Source organism: Rosa chinensis, chromosome 7, assembly GCF_002994745.2.
Source record: "Rosa chinensis cultivar Old Blush chromosome 7, RchiOBHm-V2, whole genome shotgun sequence".
NCBI classification, from domain to species: Eukaryota; Viridiplantae; Streptophyta; class Magnoliopsida; order Rosales; family Rosaceae; genus Rosa; species Rosa chinensis.
Window position 1 is genome coordinate 68,591,088 of NC_037094.1, and position 27,689 is coordinate 68,618,776.

Here is a 27,689-nt window from a genome sequence, read left to right on the forward strand (position 1 = left end):
TTAAGGCTTACCTTCAGCAATTACTGGCATGGATTCCATCTTATGCAACTGCAAACACGAACACTGAATATAGCCTTCTGTTACTTACCAACTTGCTTCTCAATGGACAGAACAATATGCAAAACGTCGGTAGTAATCAGGGACCAATTCATCTGTATATATAGGTGACTTAAACCTCAAGAAGCTTCCCATTAAAGCTATCCATATCGGTTTAGGTTTCCTAGTTAGATTCTTAATGTATCACAACTTGTAGCCTTCCTTGTAGACTAAGCAATAGATTACTATCCTTAATGAATTGATACACTATTCATTAAGTCACTAGTATTGATTTACTGTTTGTATCCATGTTAAACTAGGATTGATATTAAGCTAATCATCAATTACTTTATGATGATATGTGTTATGTCCATATTTGATCTTACAAGGATTCCCAAAAATAATATGACTGAAGTTGTGGAAGAAACTAGTGATAGAGTATCTGAAATTATGAACACCAGAAACAACTTCTTAGCTTGAAACATCGGGTAACCTGTATTACCATTGTTTCCACCAGGAACTGTAAATGCTGCAGCAAACATAATGGTAACAATGAGAGCGCCTACAACTGTACAAGAAGTTGCTATCCCTTTCATTGAGACTTCTGCCTCCTCTTTTAGTTTCTCATGATTCTTAGTAAATAGTTCATGTGGTGTCATACCATCTGAATTTGGAATTTCATGCATCTCCTCCGGTACAATATCCTCCACCTCCTGCATTTATTTTGGGAGGTTACATTATTGAAACGACTTAAGCTACATTAGAGTTTAATCTATAGTATTTATGTTAGCCACTGACCTTTATTATAGGTAAGTTTTGTAAAGAGAAGAATAGACAATTTGACCAAACAAGAGGATGAAAAATTGAAAGAAGTAACTACCGACATGCACGTCAAACAATTGCTACGGACCATAGAGTAAATAAAACAGGAATTTTTTTTTTTTTTTTTTTGGTTCAAATATACTTCTATGTAGCAATGTCATTCTTAAAAATTAATACATGGATAAGAATTTTTTATACATGTAAGGTTTGTAATTGAGTATCTCTATATTGACTTGAAGCAATCCCCAAAGTAGTGGTTTGGAAGGTTTACAGTAGATATTATCAAACTAAGGGCTATTTTGGGATTGCCGTGACTTTAAAAAAAAATATATATATTGCTGCTGTGTTGTGAGAATAATTAGCTGTGAATTAAAACAGTTTCGTGTTTGGTAAATAATATTTTTAAAAGTGTTGTCAGTACATAAACAACTGCAGAGTGTGTTTTGATCCACATCAGCTTCTTAAAGAGGTTGCTTCCATAATAAATAAATATATAAAAACCAAAGAAGACCAACAACTCATAGTTTATGATCCGAACGGGAGGAATGCATTGCAGAGATAATTCGAGATGAATACCCATGGTTAGTTGAGATATTTCTTAGGATCTGAGGTAGCTATATCTAGATATGAAATTTCACTATCGTATAAAAATATGCGTTCAACTTATTAACAGAAACGAAGACACCTAACTGCAAACCCACTAGACTCCCAGTAGGATGAAGGTGAATACACAAATCAAGTTTCAACTGGGTAAAAAAAAAAAAAAAAAAGGAAGTTCAGAAGAAGAAGAAGAAGATGTGAATGCCCCACACTTAATGACGCATATGAATACGGAAAATATATAGAATTTTTATCGTCCGGCGAACAAACCAAGAACTTGCATCAATTTAAAGACCAAGTACAACATAACCCAGCAACTAGGTACAAACATACCTCAATCTAAACACAGAGAAAGAATGGCCCAAACCCAAAGAAGAACGATCCGGTTCAGTCTAGGCTTTTAAAAGTATCAAAAACGAGCGAGTCAGGGTTCAAAATAATTCATAAACGTGCCAGTCCCGATCCTTAATTCAATTAATACTTTTTTTTTTAAATTTTTTTTATTAGTCCTTCTTGTTAATTACTTCTGGTCTTTTTCTTTAGAATACAAATTCTTCTTTCTTCTTCCCCATTGTATGCATACTATTCGTCTGACCCTTTCTTCTCAGTCTCCTTCTATCACAGAACCCAGTCCAGAAATGTTCCTGAACCCATAAATTAAGAAGATCGATGACCCCAAATCGATGAAAACAAACTCTCATTCTCTCCCTAAACAGCCTTATCATTACTCATCCCTAAATTGAAAACCTAAAAATCCCCAATTCTGTCCCCAAGCACCCTAACCCCAAAACGGAGAACCCTAATCTTAATCCCTCATTTTCCATCATCGAAATCTTCAAATTCCCATTAATCTCTTCTTCCAATCTGAACCTGCTCGATGATTTCTAAATATCAATCTCCACCTGCTACGGGCGATTTCAGAATCATGGACACCATTGCCAACCAACACTTTGCTGATGGCTGGGAAGTCGAGGTCTTTAATTTTAGGGATATAATGTATATGTTCTCGCTTAATTCTCTGTCAAACCCTATATTTCCAGCTGTAAGCTTTTAAAAAAGATGTCTGAATGAAGACTTTGGTTTTTAACTTTTGATTAACGATTTATGTGCCTGTATGTTGTGGTTATTTGCAGCTACACATGAGGCTAGTCAGGGTGGGCCTGATTTAGAAACTCAACAAAATAGGCCCAGAATCCCGAAAAACTGGCCCTAAAACAATAGGCCGGGCCTCATTCAGTCCTGGACTTTAGCACATAACTATAGGCCGGGCCTGACAATTCGGTCCGAATTCGGGCTCTCCAAATTTTTAGGCGGCCCGGCCCATACCCAGCTCAATGAGATAGGTGAAAAAGTTAGATCTGGGAGCAAAAGAGAACCATTGAAACAAAGACTAAGCAAGAAAGAAATAGCAGAAAAGGAAAGGGGAGGCCAGATGCCTCAGATCTAGGCCAAAGCCCAGGCAAAAGCGCCCATGGTGGGCAGAGGGAATCACCACCGACTTTCACTAAGAAAGAGAGAAAACCAGAGCAACAGGATTTTGAGACGTACTCAAATCCAAATATGCTTGATTCATGTATTCTTTATCTTATTCTCTTCAGAAACTTGGCTGGTTGACGCAAATACTTAGCTGCCCGAGTGGATCTTGTAGTAGATTGGGTCTGTAAGTGATGACCCAAAATGGGGCTTGGTGCAGCCAGATTCAATGATACATCTTGTTGCTCTCTTGATAAAGAGTTGCATTTTTTCTTGGAGGGTGAAATTACATACCAATTTTTACAAAAATAATCACACCCCTGTCCTTGTACATATTCATTAAAAAAAATTGTGTCAATTCCAGTCTTGTTTTTTCTTTGGCTAATTTAGTTGTCGAAGTTGGGATTCTTGCCACTAAATCAAGGTGGACTTCATGGCTCGAAGACAAGTTTTGTTCCACTAAAGCTGAGCTTTATGTCCCTGGAACTAAAGTTTTTTTTTTTTTTTTTTTTTTTTTTTCAACAGAGGAACTAGGTTTAAGGCAGTAGTCTATACTCTATAGTGGGGAGCAATGTTGGGTTCTATAACATTGACGGATGGAGGTATGGAGGTGAACTTTTTTAGTTGGACGTAATTTCTCGGATTTTGTTTAGAGAGTAGTAGCATTGACGATAGAGCAATATTTGGGTTCTATTTTCTCACGTCTCACCTCACCATCTTTCATGTCAGAGACCTCGGTCTCTCTCATTCAGGCATTCAGCATATCATCCTTATCTTGTTTTCTTGTTTTGTTATGGGTTTAGTTAGGGTGAGTGTAAAGTTATTACAGTAAAAAATACTAGAGACGTTGCACATCTACTAGGGTTGAGAAGATGCTAGGTTTTTCTAGCCATTCTAGCAAATTTAATGAGCCTCTGCAATGGCTAAGGATATGGTTGCTCGTCTATCGACGACACTGGCGTTTACCGAAGAGGCGGTAGTAGATTTTGGATAGGTGGGATTGACGGCAATCGCCAAAACCTACTTATACTTGGTTGGGAGAATGCTGACCCGGAAACCCGGGGATGACAGAGGCTACCTGGAAGTCTGGAACATTGGCGGCAATGTGGGAGTGTTAATTACTGCTCATGACGATAGTCACTTCTTGTTCCGATTCAAGAGACATGAGGAGTACAATTGTGTGGTTTTTGGTGGTCCGTGGCACTACAATGGTGTATGGTGGTTCTTGGTGAATACGACGGGCTAGGGATGTGGCGGTAGTGCCATTTCAGACGTTGGAAACCTAGGTGGTAGGAAGGAAGCTGCCATTTTGTTCGAGGACAGAAAAGTCACTCATCCTGCTACGGACGTCCATGGGCCGATTTATGAGAGGGGATCAGGTTGTTCTGAAACACTGTAATGCTACACAACATTTTCGAGCGGTGGTTGATGTTTGGCGGCGACTCTAGACGACGAGGTCTTTCCGGTTTTCTTCGGTGGTTCGGGCGGAGTTGGATCTACAATATGAAAGGGGCAAAGCATTGTGTCAGGCTTGTGTGTGGTTCAACAATGGTCTTGAAGGGTGTAATATTCAACATGCAGGCAAATCAAAGCTAGCAGCTGCGGTGGTACCAGTGATAGGTTCTGAGAGGAGAATGTGCAATTTGAAGATTGTCAGCTTACCAAACTGATTCCATCTAGTGATGGGGTATTAGCTAGGTTTCTATCCCTAATCTTGTTGTGGTGATAGAGGCTCAGAGGGGGTTAGGGGCAAGGCTTCTTAGCCAGCCTCAGATTATGCTAGTGCAATTATTGGGCTTCTGATTAGAAGATTTTCATAGGCTATCCCAGGCTGGGGTGTTCAATAGTGGCAGAGCCCCTCATTGGTTGCTCAAGTGTCTAATCTAGCAACTCAAACTATAGAGATCCTATATGAAGCACATGTGGAGATAATAAAGTCGGGTAAGAAAGCCAAGTTGATGGATGCGGCGCTAGTTTTATCTTCTTTGGATGTGGAGTACAACAATGGAATAATGCATATATCATAGGTTAAGAAGAGGAGGGGAAGACCGAAAGGTCGAAAGAAAAAATCAAGGTGATTGAGAACGGGCCTAAACCAAAAAAGAAGAAGTTTCTCAGGAAGCTCAAGCTGATTGATGAGGTAAAGGTGGAAGAGGCTGCAGGTGATGTAGTGGAGGGTGTTGAGATTCCAAATGGGAGTGATTGATGAGATGACACCAAAATCTATTCAAGTTTGAGATATGTCACCAAGGGTACTTGCATTTCCTGTGTCATTTGGTTCTAACCATGGGTTGTGTTGGGTAGTTTTTGGATAAGCTTCATTATTATTAAAAATGTTTAATTGCTTAGGTAATGACTATTTTGTCAGCCTCACTGAGATGGGTCGTTATTTATAATTTAGCTAATCAATAAATGAGTTGACATGATTCTCTTAAAAAAAAAAAAAGTGAGTATAAAATTGAAGTTCATTTCGAGAGGTTTTTATTTAATACTATTTGAGGTTCATTTGTTTTTATACTCGTGCAATTTGGAATTTCAATATTTTTATATTAGTTTTGAAGGTGTTTTTTTTTTTTTTTGGGGGGGGAGATCTCAATGGACCAGTCAAAATCAAATAAAATTAGTTAGTTTGGTGGTTTTGTGATAATCCGGTCTTTGATGAAATCTTACTATTTCTCATTAAAGTTCATAAACTATTTTTTGTACTACCAAAAAATCAAAAAGTAGGGAATTGAAATGTACATCGGCCAGCGGTTGAGCAACATGGACCAAATGGCAGGTCGGGCAACGATTTCACAGGGGCTGATCCAATGTTTTAAAACGCTGAAGGCGTACCCGAGGCGTTTTCGGGAGAGCCTTGCAGCCTTGAGGCATAAGGCGCATAAGGCGTAAGCCTTTCGTATAAATCACATATATGCATGTAATTTCTACTCTTATACATACCACATTAAGAGTAACCAAAATAACATTACTAATGGTCATTCACTCACAATAAATTAAGTACTAGAAGCATATGATTCAACAAAATTACCAATATAAAATGAAATCAAGCATGATCTCATTGTTGTCCCATTAGTAGTAGTACTAGAACTCATTGTTACCTGCATTATAACATAGCATCCTATCAATTACATATAGTATACGACTGCTATTGCACAAAATCATGCAATCTGCCAAAAATCACAACATTACTAAACGAGCAGCATATCAATTAACAGTTAACACTCAATTATTGTGAAATATGGTACTAGACTCTACTGGTATTATATAATTGGTATCATACACAAGAGACAATCAATATCTTCCTGCTGCTGTCAATTAACAGTTTAACACTCAAATTCCCACTGTGCAGCTTACCAAAAGAAAAGAAAAAATCTCCTATTTTGATCTCTCTCCCCTGCAGCTCAAAATGAGTACTTGACTCATACACAAGAGACAATCACTCAATTAACATAATCATATAGCTAATCATATATCAATTAACACGAGATAATCAGATAGCTACTCGGCCTCAATATAGTAAACCCAGTTCAGCCCATCTCAATATCTTCCAGCTGCTATTTCAAAAGAGGACTGAGAACAGAGCATCCAAAAAGGATGCTGGAGAAGAATCCCATCCTTAACAGGATCCTTCAAACGCCATTTTTAAGCTACTCACTCCCCGAACCTTCACCCAATAAAAAAAGATGAAGTCTTTACTCAAAACTCAAACTGAATCCAACAAAATCTAAATCAATTCCAATGGGATCACAAAATCTGCAAAATTGACAGTAACCCACAAACAAGAATATCTAAAAGTAGAAAAATCTGCAAAATTGAGTAATTGACAGTAACCCACAAACTCTTGCAACCAAATTAATGGGGTTGCTGGACATATATGATTGTCTAGACAAGAACAACTCAAACCCAAGTAAATATAGACGGGAAATCGGGAATCATACCTTCAGAAGTTCAAATGGCCTATTCCGAATCGACCTCCAATCAAGCTCAAATTGACTGCTGCGTAGAGAGGGGCAGAGGGCTGAAATCGGGCTGAAATCGAACTCCTAACTCGAACTCTGGGTTAGGGACTTAGGGATCGAATTTGAAAACAGAGAGGGGCAGAGGGCTGAAATCGGGGCTGAAATCAGATTTGGGGTAGCAGTCGCGACCTAGACAGCGTTTAAACTCATTCTATTTCAAAACGACGTCACTTCACTTTTTTTCTGCGCGTACGCCTTTCGCGCCTTGGAGGAAGCCTTTCGCGCCTTGGAGAACGCCTCACCAGCGTCGTCGCCTAGCCCCTGACGCACACTCATTTTCAGTCTAGAAAATCGCTTTTGGCGCCTCAAGGCACGCTTTTTAATTCATTGGGCTGATCAATAGTGAGGGTTTTGGATTTATTTGGTGGCAGTCGGCAACAGGTGACAGCCTCAGCCTGCCGAATTAACTGGCTAGGCTGGAGTATGAGTTAAGATGATGATGACGCATGCATGAAGTTTAGTGGTGCCACACTACTGCCACTATTCTTGTCCGAGCTTGGTCCTGGTCATTTAGGAGCGACGATAGCGGTAGTGTCAATGGAGAAGACGATCGGGTTACATGGGCAAACAAGTCTTGGGCTTGGGTTTTGGTTTTGGTTGACCTAAATATGGGCTTTCCTTATGCTAGCTAGGTGGGCTAGGGTTTCACTTTAGTTCCAAATTGGGATCTAGGGGAGTTTGACAGAACTGGAATCTGGGTTTGTGCTTGGTGTATGGGTCTTGTTCTTTGACCCTAGAGGTCGGCCTCACTTTGTCTTCACTTCCGTTTTCTCAGCTTGGACTTTCTCTTTAGACATCGTAACCTTTGCAGGCACCAACATTCGACCTGGTACGTGTTTCCCCCCACCCTAGAGACTTGCTTGTGAGCCGAACTGCTGGGATCTTCACTTTCTTCATTGGAGCAGTAACATTCATCCTCCCCTCAAGCACATCATTTAACAAGATTTTCAATTTGGAAAGGAGAAGGGTGATGCAGGACGACCTTACTTCAAGGATTTCGATGCATAATTTACAGGGAGCAATGGTTGTGCCTCATCTACTAGGACCAGCGCCAGTGCATGATCTTCCCTATGGGAAGATTTCATATCAACATTTCGAATGACCACCGGCTTGAACAGTTTATTGGTATCCTTAGTACCAAAAAGATTTCGAGCAATAGGGGGCAAGATTGGTTTATGTATACCCTTGAGCCTAAATGCACCATTTGTAAAGCGTACCTATGTAAAGCTTTCGAACGGACTACGCAACTCAAGCCTCTTTTCTCCAACCGGTGCCTCAGCTTGTTGCAATACAGGCTTCTCTGCCATCTTACAAATAACGCCCTCATGGTAAATCAAGTGACAAAGCCGACACTTTCCAACTAAATTTCAAAGAAAAATGACATCTCTTCCACAATTCCTAGAGCCAGTCTTAGGGGTTTTTTTTTTTTTTTGACTCACTGTAGTAGGGGCCATCAAACCATCATACTCCAGAATAATCACAGAAGCACGATTGAAATACCAAGGGCCACACCAAAGCACCTTGTTTCCATCCTTCTTGAGATCCAAAGTAAACAAAAATCTTTTCTGGGCTCGCTCCCGGACCCTAAACTTGCTACAAGGACCCACACACATTTGAAATGACGTTGCTAATCAGTCACTTCAAAGGGTTTCACCGTTAGTGGCCTTCCCAGCAAGTATGCTTGGAAGGTGCCCTGCGTTCTAGAACCATTCATGCACAAGATGTCAATGACATCGTTCCCTGCCAGCACCAAAGATGCCACAAAACTGGTGGTGACTATCTTCAATGGAGGACATGATGAAGGGGGAGTGATTACAGAGGTAGAAAGGATCGCAGTTAAAAAGAGTTCAATGCAGACAATGCTGTATTAGGGTTAGGGTTTTTCCTCTTCAGTAACGATAGAGCGGCACTATTGTTTGATTTCTTAATTGATTTGATTTATATGAAAAAATGAATATGGTTGAAATTAGTTACTTCTAATATTGAATAATTTGAATATAGTTATATATGTTGTATTTTTTGTTGTTTTGAAATGTAATTATATATGTTGTATTTAAAGGCACTAGGTCCCTCCCCACCGCCTAATTACAGTGTAGCAATTTTTAAAACATTGATCACATATAATATCTATGTTATGTAAAGCATCTAACAAAATTATGCAATCACACAATTCTTATAAATTGATGATCGATAATATCAAGAAAATTATAAACAAGTTTACGACAAAAAAGTCAGGGTTTCTCGAACAACAAGCTTAAGACAAACAAGCTTAAATTTACATAATTTTTCTAGTGTACCTCTAATATATTCCCTAAAAATCTCAATTTCTAAAAGTTTTCTACCACCTCAGCGCATCTCCAATAGTTTCCCTAACTATGATTTGTAGAAAGAGAAGAGAGAAAAGCATTAAAAATTCAAAAAGAAGTTTGCCTATAACTTTAGAGTTTGTTGTGGAAATTAAATTTTGTACCTAAAATAAAGAAGATACGGAGAACCGGTGAGCTTCTGGGCCTTGCTGGTGGTTTTTAATTATTAGTTGTATTGTTTCCTGTTGTTTGCTTACGGTTGTTGTTTTGTTGAAAATAAGTCCCTACAGTAGAAGTGTAGGGCTAGTCGGGCTGTGTACCCGTGTGTGCACTCAAAGTGTCTTGTCTGCTCTAGGTAGGCGGCGAGTTCCTTACATTTGCAAATGGTCGCAGCCTCTTAGTGGTAGTAACAAGTCTGCCCTAAGTACGCAGCGAGTTTCTTGCTTGGTCAAATTGTCGCTGCCTCCTAGTGGTACGGTGAAACTTAGTGTCACTGGATGTATTTTTCAGTGGCAACATGATGGGAAAGCTGTGAGTATGGAAATTATGCTATGCTATAATCGAGTTGCAGATCGAGTTATCTTTCCATTGTGTCACCGCTGTAAAGCAAATAGAGTCGCCTGTAGAGCGCTCTTTGCTAATTGGTGCGTATTTGAATACAATTGTTTAGTAGATAGTCATCATATTATTTCAAGCTATTCTCTAGGTGCCTATTGTAATTAGGGGTTTAGGCTCAATGTCTCCCCTTGTATTCGACAGTTTCATTAATCAAGGCTTGAGGGCAGCTGCACCTGCCCTTTATTAAAAAAAAAAAATGGAGAACCAGTTGAAGAAAATAAAAAAAACTTATTTTCACGATATTGAAAAGTTATATATATATATAAGGCCGATGTTCATTCTTTTAAGTACGTTGATGCTTAATTTGAGTTTATATAGGCAAACTTTGAGCTGGTAGATAATGGATTTCTAAGTAAACTTATGTATAATTAAACACATGTATTTAGAGATACTGACCTTAAACCACTGTAGCTCTCGTTGCATTTGCAAAGCTGCACCGCGAATACGATTGAACCTTGAGAGTGGAGATAATTTCCCTGCTAAATGTAACATATTCTCTGGATACTTGGTTACACGTGTTCCAAAGTATCTCTGGTCCTCTCTATCAAGTCTATGAATAAGGCTATAAATTTTATGTTGACGAAATTCAACCGCAAAGTGAAATATGTGTTTGTTTTCTTCTCTTGATTTTGCAAATGGAGGATATGCTTCACATATATGAGTGACAAACTCAACATGCCCGTGTTCAACAGCTTTGAAGATTGATGTTCTTACGATGCCAAGTTGTGCTGATGTAGGACTGTCATTCTTTAGCATTTCACTAATGCAACGTAAAACATCAATGCATCGAGTATGGATCGATATTTCACTTTACGTAATCGATTGATTCCTAGTTTAAGATCCCAAACAATAATTAAGAATTGGAAAACAATGGAAAAATAAGATAAACAATGTTTGATGTACCATACCCAAAAGTTTAAGGAGACTGTATGTAAGTTTCCTGTATAAAGTTATAACTGCATTACAAATTCCAGTATGTTAGCCGTTGTTCCTAGATATTGGTAGTGACATATCATCTTTAACATAGTAAATTAACTAAAGAATAAAATGCATGAAGGAACATATTTAGAGCATTTCTCAATGATTTATTATCTAAAATTGAAAATGTAATCAAATAATTAAGGATGCAAATGCATATAAATTTTTTTTGGGGGGGGGGGGGGGGTGGTTGGGGAGCATTAAGCATTAAATTAGAGAAAACTAGTGATTTCTTAAATATATTATCTCTAAACTAACGACTTTTATTATCTCTTTTTTCACTTTCTCTAATAAGGATAGGTTCATGGAAACTGTTAGAGTAATTAATAGGGAAGTTATTGGAAATATATACTATGTCATAAATGCTTTTGATGTAATATTTGTACATGCAATATATTTTCCTTATATAGGATACGGTTGAAGCACTGAATCGTCCCGGCCGCCCTCAAACAGGTCGGGCTTTACTAGGCTAAAGCGGCATGTTTCCCTTCTCCAGTAGCAAACATAATTTTTTTTTTTTTTTTTTTGTTACATTAGAGACAGTCAAACACATGACCTAGCTTAATCCTAAATCAATCTTTCAGCCATATTCACTACTTGAGCTAACCCATATTCTCTAAAGGTTTTATGGATGCTTGTTTTTGAGTCGTTTGAATTTTTATTTGTCAAGTTTGATATCGAAGTTATGGACCTTGAATGTCAAGAGTTGAAAATCTTAATGACAAGCATCCTATTGCATGAGGCTTTATTAAAAATGATACGGAAGATAAACCACTATTCTCTGGTAGTAGCTAGAAATTAATTTATGCGGCATCTGATAATACATAACAACTTCATTTAATGGTATGTTATTTACTAAGCATCTATAAAAAGAGGAATGTTAGCTACCTTCCCCTTCTACTTTTCCCTTTCAACCTTCCTCACTCAACAAATGACACATGGATTCCACTACCACTTTAAACTCAATATTTATTACATTGAATAACTAATTCTATTTTTTTCATGTTTGTCCTTCTAATAAATATCTCACATTTTTTTTCTTTCTATATTTTACTTTGACTTTGTAGGATGTTAATTTATTTTGCATTTCTTTTTTCTTAACAAATTTGGTATTTTTTTAATTGTTATTTTGAGAATCTAGGGTGTGGTTTTTTTCTTTCTGGGTTCATCTAGGTCAAACTTCTCCACACCTATCTTCCCTTTCTCTCACATCTTTCTTTATTTCTTTCTATTTCTCTAGCATCCATTCTGAAATCCATTCCCCTTTTTTAATCTTCGTCCAATCAAATCTTTCTTTATCTCTTTCTATTTCTCTAGCATCCACTCTGAAATCCATTCCCATTTTTTAATCTTCGTTCAATTTCATTTCTTTGGTGGTGGAAATATCTTTTGCAAACTATGGGTTGAATGTAAAATATGAACAAGATCGACAACGAATTGTTTTTAAAAAAATTGAAAAGAAAATAGAACTAAACTAAACTCAGAAAAGAATAGATGGATCAAGCAAAAGTGCAAAATCAAACCAGATAAATATTTCAACAAAAGACAAATTAAAAACTCTGATTGTGAAATGGAGATCTAAAAACGAAATTGATAGGAAACTAAAGAAAATTAAGAGAGAGGGAGAGAACAAAACAATTTGGGGTGCAATTTGGGAGTTATATATATAAATATATATATATATATATTTATCGAAATTTTATTGTGAGTTGGTACTAGAGATTCTTTAGAAAAACAAAAATTATCAATTCATGTTTTATAAACTAAGAAAAGGAAACCAAAAACCTAGGGAAAAGTTATAAATGCAAAAATAAATATATATATATATATTTTGTAAATGCAAATATATATATATATATATGTATGTATGTATGTATGTATGTATGTATATATATATATATATATATATATATAAGATTGTAAAGGGCAGACATGGAAAAAATAGAATTAGTTATTCAATGTAATAAATATTGAGTTTAAAGTGGTAGTGGAATCCATATATCATTTTGTGATGCCCCGGAAATTCATGACTATTTTCCGAGGATTTTCTGGAATTTAATTTAGTGATTATCGGATAGTTTCGTGGCTAGTGGATGGAGCGGGAGTGTTTCGGGCGAATAATTAATTGAAATGAACATTTTAGGGGGGGCGGGGGGGGGGGGGGGGGGGGGGGGGGGGCTACGAAGTTGACTTTTTATACGTATGGAATTTGGGAAAACTTCCTTCACGAAAGTTGTAGAGCCCGTCGATACGAGTTCGTGCATATGCGGAACGCAAGAATCGGAGTTCGTATGAAGAAGTTATAGCATTTGGAAAAGTTGCCAAATTGGGTATATATATATATATAAATGGAAAGTTTCCAAATTTAGGGTTTCCATTTTGGGCAGCCGACCTCTCTCTCACCTCTCCCCGAAACCGAAAACAGAGCATAACTTCTTTGGCCATTTTCTCACAACTCCGGCCATCTTTTGAGGTGAAACCAAGCCCAGATCGACTCACCTCATTCCTGTGAGCCGACTGGTGGTCACCGTTTCCTCTCTCGGGGCGGCTACGCGGCGGTGGAGCTGGAAACAGATCCGAGCCCTAAAACGAACCAGCTGCAATTTCTTCAAGCTCAGGCCATCAAAACTCGAGATTCTTAGCTCAATAGACTCGCCTCAACTTGCTGAACAAGCACCAAGAAGGACCGGACCTGAATTAATCAATTTCACGCTCGTCGGAGCTTCGCCCTTTTCCGGAAAATTTCCGGCCAAATCGGACTGTTCTAGGTAATTTTCGACCACTTCCTTTGGTTTTTAGACTTCATGATAGTTATGAAAGTTGCTCAAAATGATGAAACGAAGGGGAGGAGCCCAGCCCTGAGACCATTGGCGGTGGCCGGCGGCGGCTCTGCCACTAACTCCGGCGGAGTTTTCTGGCCACCTCTGGGGGTCCCAAGGGCAGTTTCTGCCCATTTTTATGTTCTATTTGTCGATATGATCATTTCTATATATAGCATGTAATTTTTGGAGATCGTATGATTAAGTTATGAATTTTACAATTTCGATCGATTTCGATCGTTCGATTTGTGATCTATGAAGATCGGACCGTCCGTTAGACTTGTAGTTTTGATATGATGATCGTATGACCGTCCCGATGACCTAGTGTGGTCATGGGTGAAGATCCGACCGTTAGATCTTCGTATAGTGTGCATTTTTTTTTTAATTTGGGTGCTAAGTTGAGATTGTATTTGGTTAGGTACTTAACGGTTTGAGTGGACGAACGATTGTGATATTGGGATTTATTTGATAGAAGACGCAGCGGGAGTGAGAGGTGAGTAAATCTCACATGGTTCATTTACGAACCGAATTTCCTTATTTCACAATTATTTGTTATGTGTGAGAAAATGGTTTTAAGAAAATGAGATTTAAAGCATATAAGAAAATGAACTTCTTGGTTTTACTACATGTGAACTATAGTTGGTATTAGTGGTCATTCCTGAGTGGATGATTATGTATATATATATATATATATATATTACATGATTTTATATGGAATGGTGTGACATTTAAATATGTGGTTTTTGATGATTTATATTGTTGAAAGAATGATTGTGAGTTGTGTTGTGACAATTGTGAGTCGGAAGGTTTCTGTGGTAAACCTGGGTTTGTTCTGAGGGCAGAATGGTCTGAAGTCCGAAGGTTACAGTGGTAACCTGCACTACTACAAAAACTTAATCACACAACACTAATCACACAACGGAATAGAAATCATCTGTTGTGTGTTTAAGTAAGCTCTATTATACAACGGTTTTATTTATATTCTGTTGTTTGAATGTCAACTAAGTGATAACTTTTTTATCATAACTACATGGCACAACGGAAATGAAGTAATGTCTGTCGTCTGAGTCTTAAAAACTTTAGCGACAGATTTCCCTCCACTTTTGAGTTTTGGTTGGCTCTTGAAACACTGAAATTTGGGCTACTAGGACAACGGGTTTTACTATTTCCGTTGTGTGATTGAAAAACTAAGCATCAAAGTTTTGAGGAAGCTTGCTTGAATGTCTTCCCCTAGATAGGCCTAGTGCAAGCTATAGAAATTGTACAACAGATGTAAGATTTTCTGTTGTGTGAACTTGGAACTGAGCGGCAACATTTTGAGCCAAAATGATGTAGGCGCCATGTTTCCCTCCATGATTTCACATTTTGATTTTTAGTGCTGCACTCAGACGACAGTTAGTAAGGTTTGGGTTGTGTGAATAACTTTGAAATTTTTTAGCTAGGTTTAATTGCCATCGTGTCCAAAAGAAAGGAAGAAGAAGAAAGCCTTCCTCCCGACACTTGATGCTCGACGCTCAACTCTCTCTCGACCCTAACGAAATCTCAGCCTCTTAAACCTAGAAACCCATCTCTCTTACAAACCCATCTCGATCTCAGTCCTCTTTTTCATAGATTGAAAATTCCAAACAAAGCTGGACAAAAAACCCATCTCTCTTTCGAACCCTTTTCCGGCGAATGGATTCAATTTCAAGCTTTGTACTCCGCTCCTTATTCTCATCCTCTCAGCCTCTTCTCCCATGCCGTCACCATCCTCAACAGCCTGAGCCTCGTCCTAGCTAGTTTCGGTTTTTCTCCGCCTCGATTGGTACCTCTGGCTCAGTGACTTGGTGTTCCGGTACTCCAAAAGTGGTGTCATTTGGGTCCCTCGTCGTCTACAGGCATTGCTTCCCAGCTTTTCTTCTTCCCTCTTCCTTTCACTCTCATTCTTGGCTTCGCCGCTCACCCTACTGAATCTAACGGCCAGATACGTCACTCACCCTTTTGAATTGTACTAAACCCTGCTCTGTCCTAAAAACCCCAAACCCTAAATAAATTGTGTATTTTGGGGGTTTTGTAGAGGAAGTGGGTATTGAGAAATGGAACGAGTTCGAGAACGAGTACGCGTTCGTGTATTTGAACCCAGAAAAGGGTTCGAAGAAGGTTTAGGTGATTGATGGAACATTAAGTGTAGATGCTTTGGCTGATGGGGCTTCTCAGAACGTTCACTGTGAATTTAAGTAGGTTTTTGCTTTGATTCTGTGTTTGTTTTGGAATTGGGTAGTCTTTGAATTCTTGGTTGTTAATTGGGTTTTGGGTTTTTTCTTTAAACAATTTTGCAGTGTTGGTGATTATGTGCAAGAAAATGAGGGTAGTAATTACTCATCACAGTTTAAGAACTTGGACACCCTAGTGAAGAATCTCAACGCTCAAGTTTTGTTGAAATTGGAGGAGTCTTCCACACCCAAGGCAACAAGGTAAATTCGGGCCCATCTTGTATCTTATTTTGGTTCTGTTATGGAGTTGTTGCGTTTTAAATTACGGAATGCTAAACATGTTGGTTTCAATATGGATTCGATGAGCTAGACTGCTAGTAAGGCTGAGTTAGTACAGTTATGTTGAGATACACATATCTAATGCATAGCTAGATCTGATCCTATCCATATGCTACTAAAAGATAAGCACCAATTAGTCTTCGTTTCTATATAAGTACTCTTATGTTCTTGAGGTTATTCATCAGAATCAGCTTCTCTTTCTGTGAAAAATGGGGTCGAGTGCTATTGCATGTTGCATTATGTTGTCATTAAAGTTAGCTAGCATGTCTTACACGAATAATAAATACTAAGTAGCTAATAATGAGCCAGTAAAGTTTACTGGAGACATTTCCCGAATGACATATTCACACTAAAATAGAAGCCATCATCCATTGAAACTTAAAATAAGCTAGTGTGTCTTGCACGAACAAGTAAGTACTAATAGCCAATAGTAAAGTTCAACGGGGAATCTTTCCCGGATAACATATTCACACTAAAATTGAAGCCATATATCATTCAATTTGAAATTGAAAGTCAGCTAAGTACTAACATGTCTTATACTAACAAAAAAGTACCAAGTAGCTAATAATGAACAAGTAGAGTTCACTGGGAACTTTTTTCTACTGACATATTTACATTAAAATAGAACCTATCATTCACATTTAAAAATCATTATTGTCTATTGAAAAATTTGGGATCAACAAAACAAGTATGCTTTCAAAAATTAATTTCCTCATGTGCAATATATTGTATTCCATATTAAGCAATTTCTTTTCAGATATCAACTTCCCAATCAATTTAGATATTTAGGTTTTCAATCACCAGATTTTATGAGTTAAAATTAGGATTTAAATACATTTTCTTTCCATTTTTGTGAATCCAATTTAATTTTTGACTTTTCAAATTAACTTGTTAATGTAAGGTAACTAATCTTCCATTAATTTTATTAAATTTATTTATTAAAAGCTTGAAATATTACTTCAATTTACCAGATTTCATGGATTATAATTACGATATTAATATATATATATATATACACACCACATTAATTCTCCATCCAAAATATATAAATTTTTTGGACGAATTATATATATATACACACACACACACACCCATACTTTTTTTTGAATATGTATAATGAAAAAAAAAATCGAAAATAATGAACAAGAAAGAAAGGAAAAAAACCAAACAATATTTTTTTTAGAAGAAAGTCAAAATAATTTAGAACCGTTATATATTCAACAACATATATATATATATATATTGATGAATTATAGATAAATATATATATTCACACAAATATATAAATATAAATTTTTTTTAGACGAATTATATATATATAATAAAAAAAGAAAAAGAAAAAGAATAAAATAATGTAACTTTTCTAGAAGAAAGCTAAAATAATTTAGAGCCATTAGATTTTGAAATGATAAGATAATCTTTTTATTCAAGAATGACATGACATAATTTGACAAATTAGTGAGGTGTATAGGTGACATGGCTTGACACCTAGAATTGAGGCAACAAATCTTAGGCCTCATTGAGGCCCTATATCATTGCCCTAGGAACACCTTCAATTGGGTTTGCAGACAATCAATAGTTTAGCTTCATAAATGAGATCGAAGATGCATGGAGGTTCAACAAAAATGGAGGATCGGCCAAAAAACAGGAAGAAATAATATCTGTAAAAAAAAAAAAATTAATGCATAGAGCTATATATGGTGAGTAAATTCACCTCAAGTTTCCATATATTACAAAATTTCTATATTTTTATATAAACTATATGAATAAGGCTATGTTAGTAATTTAAGGGAGGTCTAATGAGCAAATTTGTTATTTAAAAAGAAAGAGGGAGGTGGAGTATAAGAGGTCTTGAGAGAAAATTTGAAGGTTCTAATAAAAACTCTATATATATATATATTCACGTTTGCTCACCTAAGGGACTGTGAGGGACAAATGCATTTCAACCACACATGTATTAAATATAAAAGCAGAAATTATAACAACTTAAAACTATGTATTTATTTTCAGCCATCAGATTCATTTGTCCCTCACAGTCTCTTAAAAATTGTCCCTTAGGTGAGCAGACTTTTATATATATTAACCTTAATAGCAATTTATGTTAATTGATCTTATGAAAGAAATTAATTATGCTGAAAAATATTAAATTAAAAGTGATGATGACATTTGAAATATGGTATAAATTTTAAAATCTTAAACATCAGTGGTGTTCACCCGGTCAGTAAGTGACCAAAGATATAATGCTCAATCACAATTGGATGTAAATCTAATGGTGGAAAACAAAATAACTCAACTTAAAAATAATTTTTTCCACTATTAGATTAATATCTCATGGGGTTGAGCATAATCTTCTTGGTCAGTTACTAACTAGGTGAACATTATTGTCTCAAATATTGTTAATCTGACCAACAGAGCATTACCCTTTTTTTTTTTCCTTGCATCCTTTTTCCAAAGCCTCCCAGGCACTTTGTGCGCTGCTAATTTCACTGATAAGAGAGAACATATCACTTCCGCATGAGTTCTGAATTATATGCAATACTTTTGCATTCTTCCTTGTCCAAACCTTATTTTTTTCACCATCGTCATCTTGTTCACCATCGTTTTCTTGTAGTTTATGAATCTCAGTGGTGGGTTCGACAACGTCCCAGAGGTCTTCAGACAATAAGTACGTTTTGACCCGCAAACTCCAATGTTTATAATTAGTATGGTTGAGAAATTCAGGTATAATTGCATTCGGGACAACTATAGTACTTGCCATGATAATCTGCAATTAGTCCATGGTTAATTTAGGTCAAAAGCGCATATATTAGTGAAATATTTCGGCAAATAAATTGAAACCAAGTAGAACTAACTTTCTGATATATAAGATAGAAATCTTCAAAAGCGCTCGTGAATTCCAAAATGTGCGTCAATAGTATGCACACTTCTGATTTATAGATGAAAATTGATGTTCATCTATACCATATATAAGAGAAGAGACTTTGTTAGTTAAAGTGGGTGTGAAAAGGTAATAAAACCCTTAGATCTTATATTAATTTTAAATAACTTTTAATAATTGGGTGGTAGTATGATAGATAACAAAATAAAACATTATATGAAAAAGAAAATAAATAATTTTTCGAAGAGTTAACCATGTCTGCAATAACCGTCTTTAACTCAAATAACCTCCCACTTTCTTTTTTCTCAAATAACTTCTATTTTCTTCTCATTAATATAATAAATAATAAAAAATTTATACATGCAGAGCATGTGAGCAGAAGATTGGTCTATCTTTATGCACGTTCGTATCACGTATGCCCCTATACTTACCAGTTTCAATCAATCTTGTTTAACTCTTGGCTTTTTTGCCAACTATTGTGTGATGTATTTAGAAATTGTAGTCTTATAGGATATAATTTTGCATGCCACATAAGTAAATCGTCATCATACAAGGGAGCTCATTAGAGCCACATTTTCAATTTACAAAATACTTGACAAAAAAATAAATTATTGGACATGATTGATTAAATTGGAGAGCACAGAGGTACATGTGATGAAATTAAAAGTGCAAGGTCATAACTGATTTAACATGTAAATGTCAGGGACTTTTTTTTTTTAAGAGGTGAATGTGAAATTTTATTCACATGAGATACAAGTACAGGGGATATAAGTATGAAAGTGTCAATAATGACACCCAACAAACTATTATGAAAGCCAGAAAATAAACAGCATAACTCACGAAAATACATACAGCATAACTCACGAAAATACATACTTATAACCATAAAATAGAAGAAGTGGAAAAATGTCTTTACATCTCCTTAAAACTTAGTCTATAAGCCATTTGGTTGAAAGAACGTACACATACGGTGGTGGCCTCGTTAAAACTTTATTTGGATAAAACCCAATAAAAATACTCCGAACTAATGAAAAAGTACCACCGACTAACAATTAAAATAAAGTACCAAGTGTAGTCCAGAAGCAGGGAAAACGGACACACCGAAAACACAAGAGCACCATGAAACAGCTCAATCACAGCCACCAAAGAACCTTTGATATACGAACGGAGGACAAAAAAGAGAAGGATAGCCACAACTTTCCACAAGCAGCAATAGCATCAAATTCCATGATGAACTTCATCGATCAAACTTAATTGAATGTGAAGATATTATTCATATTAATGTCTCTTCCTCCCTACCACGAACAATACTCATATAGACTCTGTTTTTGGCCTACACTGTAAACCTACAGCTAGCATAAAGATATAAAAATAGGCAAAACTATTTCATTTTAAAACTCAACCGAAATTTAATGAACCTGATAAACTCATACTAATTCGTCCAAAAAAAAAAAAAACTCATACTGACTAACAGAAAATAAAATATGGAAACTAATTAATTGAACCGACTGTTTATCAAATAAAAATGACTGGAAAAATAACTGAGGATTGCAATGAATCTGCACAATTGCAAACTCTAATCTTTATATCCATGTCCAATATACAACACAAATGATATTCCAAGCCCAAATTTTCTTTATGAAAACTTACTTCTCTGAAGAAACAGCTCGTACGAGCAGATTGCTCGCAAATCCACCTGCGGCAAAGCTCCAAGGAAGCAAGGGAGATTGAGAGATTAAATGACTGGATATGGATTGAGGGTTTGAAAAGAAGAACTGAAGATGAATTAGGGGTTCTTTGGTTTAGGGATTTGGTTGAATTCTTCGAAGACAGAGAACAAGGGATCACAATTCTGGTCGAAGTGTTGGGCGTAGAGGTCACTTTAGCTAGTTGTACCGGTCGTTAAAAGAAGGTTGTAGCATTTCCTATACACAAAATGTAGTCTCTGGAAGGAAGAAACGAATCGACTCTAATAAAAAAGAAACGATTTGAAGGAAGAAAGGAATCAGACTCTTCTCAAAAAGAAACAAAGTCTTTTTTTTTCCTGGGTACAGTGGAGGCAAAAAGCCCAAACAGGAACAAAAAAACTAGCCAAGATAGCCAAAAAAATAAAATAAAATAAAATAAAAAAACTAGCCAAGATGGCTTTTGCAGACTTGTTTAGGACAAGAGACACCTAGAATATCGTCAAGCAAAGCTTCCATAACTAGACTAGGAGGTCTATGAAAAGTACAAATCCCAGAAGCATGCTGCACAATCTCTTTGACAAGGATACCCCCAACAACAATACCCTCAGTATATGCTTGAGGAGCAGAATATCAAATTGATTCATCAGCCTCTTACAGTTACGAAGAATAGTTCCTTTAAGATGCAAATCCACATTCTCACTATTCACTATCCAAAAGAGTCACCATATTTGCATTCTTACAAAAAAAAAAAAAAAAAAAAGAGTCACCATATTTGCAGAATCTGTTTGAGCCCAAAAGTAATTTTAGCAAGATCCTTTAGTGGATTTAGCGTAGTGGGCCGATAACTGCGGCCCAAAAATAAGCCTACTTGAGTTTGGGTTACAGCTTCGCCCATTCCGTAATTCATAAGGAAAACGAAACCTTATTGGAGTCGAGTAGCAGAGATTGAATAGGAAGCTTCAATCAATAATCCTTCGGTAGCAAGGAACAGTCGAAGACCTAGGTATAAATACTAGGGTTCAAGGACAAAGAAAGGACCTCTCTCAACTCAACTAATCCTAGCGATTACAAAGCCTCCCCGGAGCGAACCTTCAACCTCGTTGAAACCCGGCGACCGTGCTTCCAGTCCTAGTCTCCTCGCGAGCCGACTGCCAGTACTACTGCCACCGATACAACCCAGCGAAGCAAGGGTAACTCCCTCGCAACCCAACGAAGCTAAAGTCACGCTTTAGCAAAACCCGTGCTTTCTCACAACTTCCCAGTGATTGCTCTGCTCAACCTACAACGTTGAGTATCGATACGGTGAACGCAAAGAGATCACAACCAAAGTCCTTATCCGTAAGGCAAAAGTCCTTTCCCGAAAGGCAAGAGAAGAACCTTGTGACGAGGTTGGTGCTCTCCTCGTCCACAGCGCTTGAAGAAGAAGTCAGGTCAAGGGACTGCCCCAACGACTGCACCCTGCGGTGCTGGCACGCCTGCGCAATCACTCGTCCAAAAGAGACAGTTTGCAAGCCAACTGGTTTTGGAGCCAAACATTTTGGCACACCCGATGGGACCACAATAGTGTTTCTTTGTGAACGCAACCATTGGGAAGTCTAGCGATAACCCTTACCAAAAGGGCTACGCTAACTGCTCAAAGCATAAGACCTCCAGTTACAGACCGCATTCTCGTGCTGACTGTCGTGGTCTCTCTGAAGAACAGGTGACACAACGATTCTCTCATCAGCCCCAATCACCTGATATGTCAACTGCACAAAGTGAGAATCGCTCGACCGCTGCTGAGGGTCAGAGCGTCAATGTCAATCAGACCAACGAGTCTGTTATTCCCGCCACTGTCAACACTACAGTGGGAGGCGGAGAAGAAGAGGCTTTTGTCTCGAAGCCTATTCCGGAAGGAGCGACCGCTGAGGTCAAGTTCGCGATCATCATGGAGAACGTCGAAAACCATCGCAAGAAGATGGATGTCGACTTTGCCAGGGAAACCGCAAAATCGGAAAAGCTTCTTTGCGAAATTGAACAGCGGATGACTCTACATACGGAGAGTACCCGGCAGCAGATCACACAGTCAGAAAGTGCCTTGAAAGCGCACGCTGCAGGTATCACTAGAGAACAAGATCAGCGTCATAAGGCAATTTTGGACGCTATAGCGGATCATACCAAGCAGACTGCGTCAAACATAACAGATCTGCGCAAGGACGGGGCCAACTTGGCAACTGAGGTGGCCATGCAGAGAGCCGAATTGAACCAGGCGAGAGATGTACTGAATAAAGCCCTAGGGGATCCTAATGCTATCCTTGGCTCTCTTGGCCAGCCGTCCTGTTCAGGCAAGTACGTGCCACCAAATCAGCGCGAAAAGACTAACCAAAATGCTGTGTCTTCCTCAGCTACTGTCGCTACTGCTCCGGTGAAGAATAAAGAACAAGCCTTGGTTATCAATGGCAGCAAAGAAAAGATTGCCTCATCAAGCGGACATGCCACCAAGAAACACCAAGTCTCGAAGGGCACAGGAATTGCGTCGGAATCTATGACTTTCGTCCAGTACAACAGCGATGGAGTAGAAGTAGTTTATCAGGAACTGCCAGGGAGTTATTATGCGCTCGACCAGACAGGCGCCCCAGTCAAGATAACAGCTCTATCGAAGGAAGAGGTTTTGCCTGCAGTAACGCTCCAGCAACAGGCTACTACCCGCACTGTGCATGTTGGGGCAGGATCAGCGATAGCAAACCAGGCAGCATCTGGGCAAGCTACCCATCGAGCCGCAATGGCACCTCCTCCGCCTCCGGGACCAGATTACGTAAGACGTGATGAGGTAGAGGAGATGATCAGATTGGCAAACCCTAGAGCCCAGCCAGATGGGGTCTATGAAGGACCTTTCCCGCCACACATCATGCTCGCACCTTTCCCCCGAGGTTATAAGAACATTATCTTTTCTACTTTTTCAGGGGAGGACACTGAAGATGCGGCGACTCATCTGGCCAGGTTTAGGGTACAATGTGGCCAATACCAGAATGATGACATCCTCAAGTGCAGGATCTTTGGCACTTCGCTATCGGGCGCTGCCTTCAGATGGTTTTCTAAACTCAGACCAGGGACTGTGACGGACTGGCCGGCGATGGAACTACTTTTCCGTGAGACATTTGGGACTATTGAACCTGAAGTAGACCTCGCCTCTCTCACCCAGATGGCCCAACAGCCTACAGAATCGGCAGTCGCTTATCTTCAGCGCTTTCAAATCCAGAAAGCCAAACTGAATGTCATTCTGCCCGAGAAGGAGTTAGTCAAGTTGGCGGTCAAAGGTTTGGAGCCCCGACAACGAAAGAAGCAGCATGGCAGCATGATTCAGTCAATGGGAGAGCTCATCACAGAGGTGGGCAGTTTCAAGCACCTCCTCAGAGAAACAGATGCGGGGAAGAACGCTTCCAGAGGGACGTACGTGCCAGGTAAACACCGTACTATAGCGGCCTTGAGCTACCAGCCGGCCACCTACGACCCTTATTATAATCATAATACTGGAGAAGCGGCCCAGGACAATGAAGAGGATGAGGATAATGATATAGCAGCCTATGAGCTAACCGGGAAGAAGAGCCCGTCTTTGAAGCAGTTGAAGATTTCAAAGGAGCCGGTTAAGCTTAAATCAATGGCCTTCACCAAGCCGGAGTTTGCGACATACACTTATGACGCCAATAAAGCTCACGAGATCCTCGACGAGATAATCGCTGCGAAGATGGTGAAGACTGATTTTGGGCCTTTTCCGCGCCCAGAACAGTTGAAAGGAAAGAAGTACTGCAAATTCCATAATCTGTGGAACCACAATACCGCGGACTGTGTAAAACTCAAAGACCAGATTCAGATATGGCTTAATAACGGTAGTTTGCAGGTAGAGGCTCCAGGCACCGCGGCGGCTTTAGTTGACGTGGATCCCTTTCCTGATACCGGGATCAATATGGTCAATGTGGATTGGAACAAGCGGCAGCGATGGAAAACAACCCTAGATTTGGTTCCGAGCAAGCCGAATGATAAGTCTGTCGCGGATGAAACGCCAGCCAGGGGTAGAATTGAGTCAACCAACCACGCTTCACCCGTGATCCTATGCTCGCGATGTAAAGAGGAGTGCGCTATCCAAATACCGCACGAGGAGGTCGAGCAGACATTTCACTTTGGCTCCCTGCCACCAATCAAGTGGGCTTCCTCGTCACGGAACTATCAGCCTTCCAGTCCAAGAGAAAGGGAGAAGAAGAAATCACCACCATCCCCCAGAGACTCCAATTTATTCATGAAGCTAAAAGCAGCCGCGGTTGGTCCAAAACAGGAAAAGTCCAGGAGCGATTGCACAGATGTGCTGACCAAGCCCTATATACCACCAGCGTCAGCCAACCCTATCAAGGAGGGCAGATGGTACACCAGGGAAAAGGGGAAGGTGGTGGAGATTAGCCCGTCCAGGAAACGGAAACTGCAGCGCAGATTTGGAGAAGCCAAACGCGCTCTAGAGGCTTTAGATCAAGGCCTGATCAAACCGTCCCAACTGGTCAAATCGCCCGAACAATACCAGAAAGAGATGGAAGCGTTGGCTGCTAAACCATTAAGACCTCCCCGTGGCTTTAACAAACAAACAGATTCACTAACAGGGGCCTCAAAGCCCAATGTGTTTTGCAGGATCTCAGAAGAGCGGTCACCTCTGGCGCGAACGGAGAACTCGCCAACTCGGCGTCCGCATGTCAGGCGCCGGCTATTCCGTGAAGCACCAGTGGTCAAAGCTTCAGTCTTTGAGAGGCTGGGGGGCAAGGAAAGAACTGGTGACACCTTGCAGTGGCGACCTAAGAAAGTCCAAAGTATGGTCATCTCTGCCTCAGAGGAGCGCTTGGAACCGGAGAGCGCTAAGCTAGTTGTTGTAGAGCAGGAACTGGAATCACAAGAGCTTGCACATTGCGAGGTAAAAGGACTCACGGAAGAGTCGTTGGTAGATCGTTTGGCTAAGCACTTCCAAATTGATATCCCGGGCAAAGAATCCAAGCCTAAGTTAGACAATGACATGGAAGGGGCAGAGACCGCCGATGTTTCTTGCAACATGGTTTATGTACTCCCCGCGAGATATGCATTGCCAGTCGCTGCTCAGGAGTGTGTGGGGGCAGAAGAAGAAGGTGTACAGCCGTTGCATGTCACTTCAACAGCGGCGACGCCTGCCGAAGATGGAGTCCAGCAGGAAACAGAAGAGATTCCGAACAAGGGGTCACTCATGCACTTCGCCAAGCCAACGCCAGCTATGGTCCAGCACATGCGACCACTATACATTACGGCAGACATCAGCGGTATCAAAGTCAGCAAAATCATGATTGATACCGGAGCAGCCGTGAATGTCGTCACTACTCGGACCATGCACTTGCTTGGGATTAAGCGGGAGAAAATCCAGTCCACGTCTCTTGCACTCAAAAATTTCGCAGGCACAGTAACAAAAACCTTAGGGCTATTGTTCTTGCGCATTAAGGTCGGCCCAGCAGAGGGAGTCTATGCCTTCTTCGTGACGGATTGCTATGCGGCCTACAGTGCCATTTTGGGCAGAGACTGGATCCACAGGAGTTAGTGTGTACCCTCGACACTTCACCAAGAGCTGGTTATGTGGAATAGGGGAACAGATACGGCGGAGGTAGTTAAAGCAGACCCCCGTCCATTCCCGGTCTCCTCAAATTATGTAGATGCCAGATACTATTTGGAACCTATCACTCCATTGCAGGTTAGTGGCATCGATGACAAGGGCCGCCCCACAGGGGTGACGGCCTCTGAACTGGCACAGTGGGGGCTCACGCTCGTAAAAGAAGGCTTGGAAAGGCCTGGCCACGCTGTGCCCAAACCCTTAACCGATTAATGGATTACGACCTCTCGAAGGAGGGGATAGAGGCCTTCCACTCGATACATGAACGACTGTCATCATACATGGTGGAAAAAGAGGCTTATGATCGCATCACGACCTTAGAGGTCGTTAATGAAGAACTTTCTGATCCGGAGGACGAAGATGAAGTCCGCATTCAACTTGCCCCGGCAGCGTTGGACGATACACCTCCTAAAGTTAGAGACCCTACTGAGAAGGTCAATTTGGGCACAGCGAGCGAGCCTATGGAGGTATCTATCAGCGCTTACCTAGAGCCTAGCGAGAAACAGAGGCTCATTGATTTGTTGCTAGAATTCAAGGATTGCTTCACGGAGAAATATGAAGACATGCCCGGCCTATCACCAGATTTGGTTTGTCATCAACTACCAACTCTCCCTGACAAGAGGCCCGTCAAGCAGGAACCTCGACGAATGAATTCGGAGACCCAGATTCTCATTAAAGAGGAGGTAGAGAAAATGCACAAGTCGGGTATTATAAGGGTCGCCAAGTATAATCAGTGGCTATCCAATATAGTGCCTGTCCGCAAAAAGAATGGCAAGATGAGAGTCTGCGTCGATTATAGAGACTTGAATCTCGCTACGCCTAAGGATGTTTACCCCATGCCGGTCGCGGATATGTTGGTAGATGCTGTGGCAGGCCATGAGCTGTTGTCCTTCATGGACGGTACTGCAGGATATCACCAGATTCCGGTCGCTGAAGAAGACAGACATAAGACCGCTTTCCGCTGCCCTGGCTTCGCTGGAGTTTTTGAATATGTAGTTATGCCGTTTGGCTTGAAGAATGCTGGTGCGACGTATCAAAGAGCCATGAACTTGATCTTCCACGACATACTGGGAAAGGTTTTAGAGATATATATCGATGACGTAGTCGTCAAGTCTCAGAAGAAGGAGGACCATATCGCGGATCTCAGGAAAGTTTTCGAGCGCATGCGAAGACATAGACTCAAGATGAACCCGGCCAAATGCGTGTTTGGGGTCCAGGCAGGAGACTTCCTGGGGTTCATAGTTCACCAGCGAGGGATTGAGGTCCCCGAA

At 39.6% G+C, this 27,689-nt stretch overlaps 2 long non-coding RNA genes across 2 annotated transcripts; both read right to left on the reverse strand.

The window, feature by feature from the left end:
• Positions 1-429: 429 nt before the first annotated feature.
• Positions 430-10,834, reverse strand: LOC121050807. The gene is made up of 3 exons (XR_005803971.1): positions 10,786-10,834; positions 10,274-10,706; positions 430-749 (listed from the first exon to the last, which is right to left on the reverse strand). It is a non-coding gene; the product is annotated as an uncharacterized LOC121050807 (long non-coding RNA).
• Positions 10,835-17,630: 6,796 nt separating this feature from the next.
• On the reverse strand, positions 17,631-21,051 carry LOC121050806. The gene is made up of 3 exons (XR_005803970.1): positions 20,734-21,051; positions 18,626-18,969; positions 17,631-17,866 (listed from the first exon to the last, which is right to left on the reverse strand). It is a non-coding gene; the product is annotated as an uncharacterized LOC121050806 (long non-coding RNA).
• Positions 21,052-27,689: the final 6,638 nt, after the last annotated feature.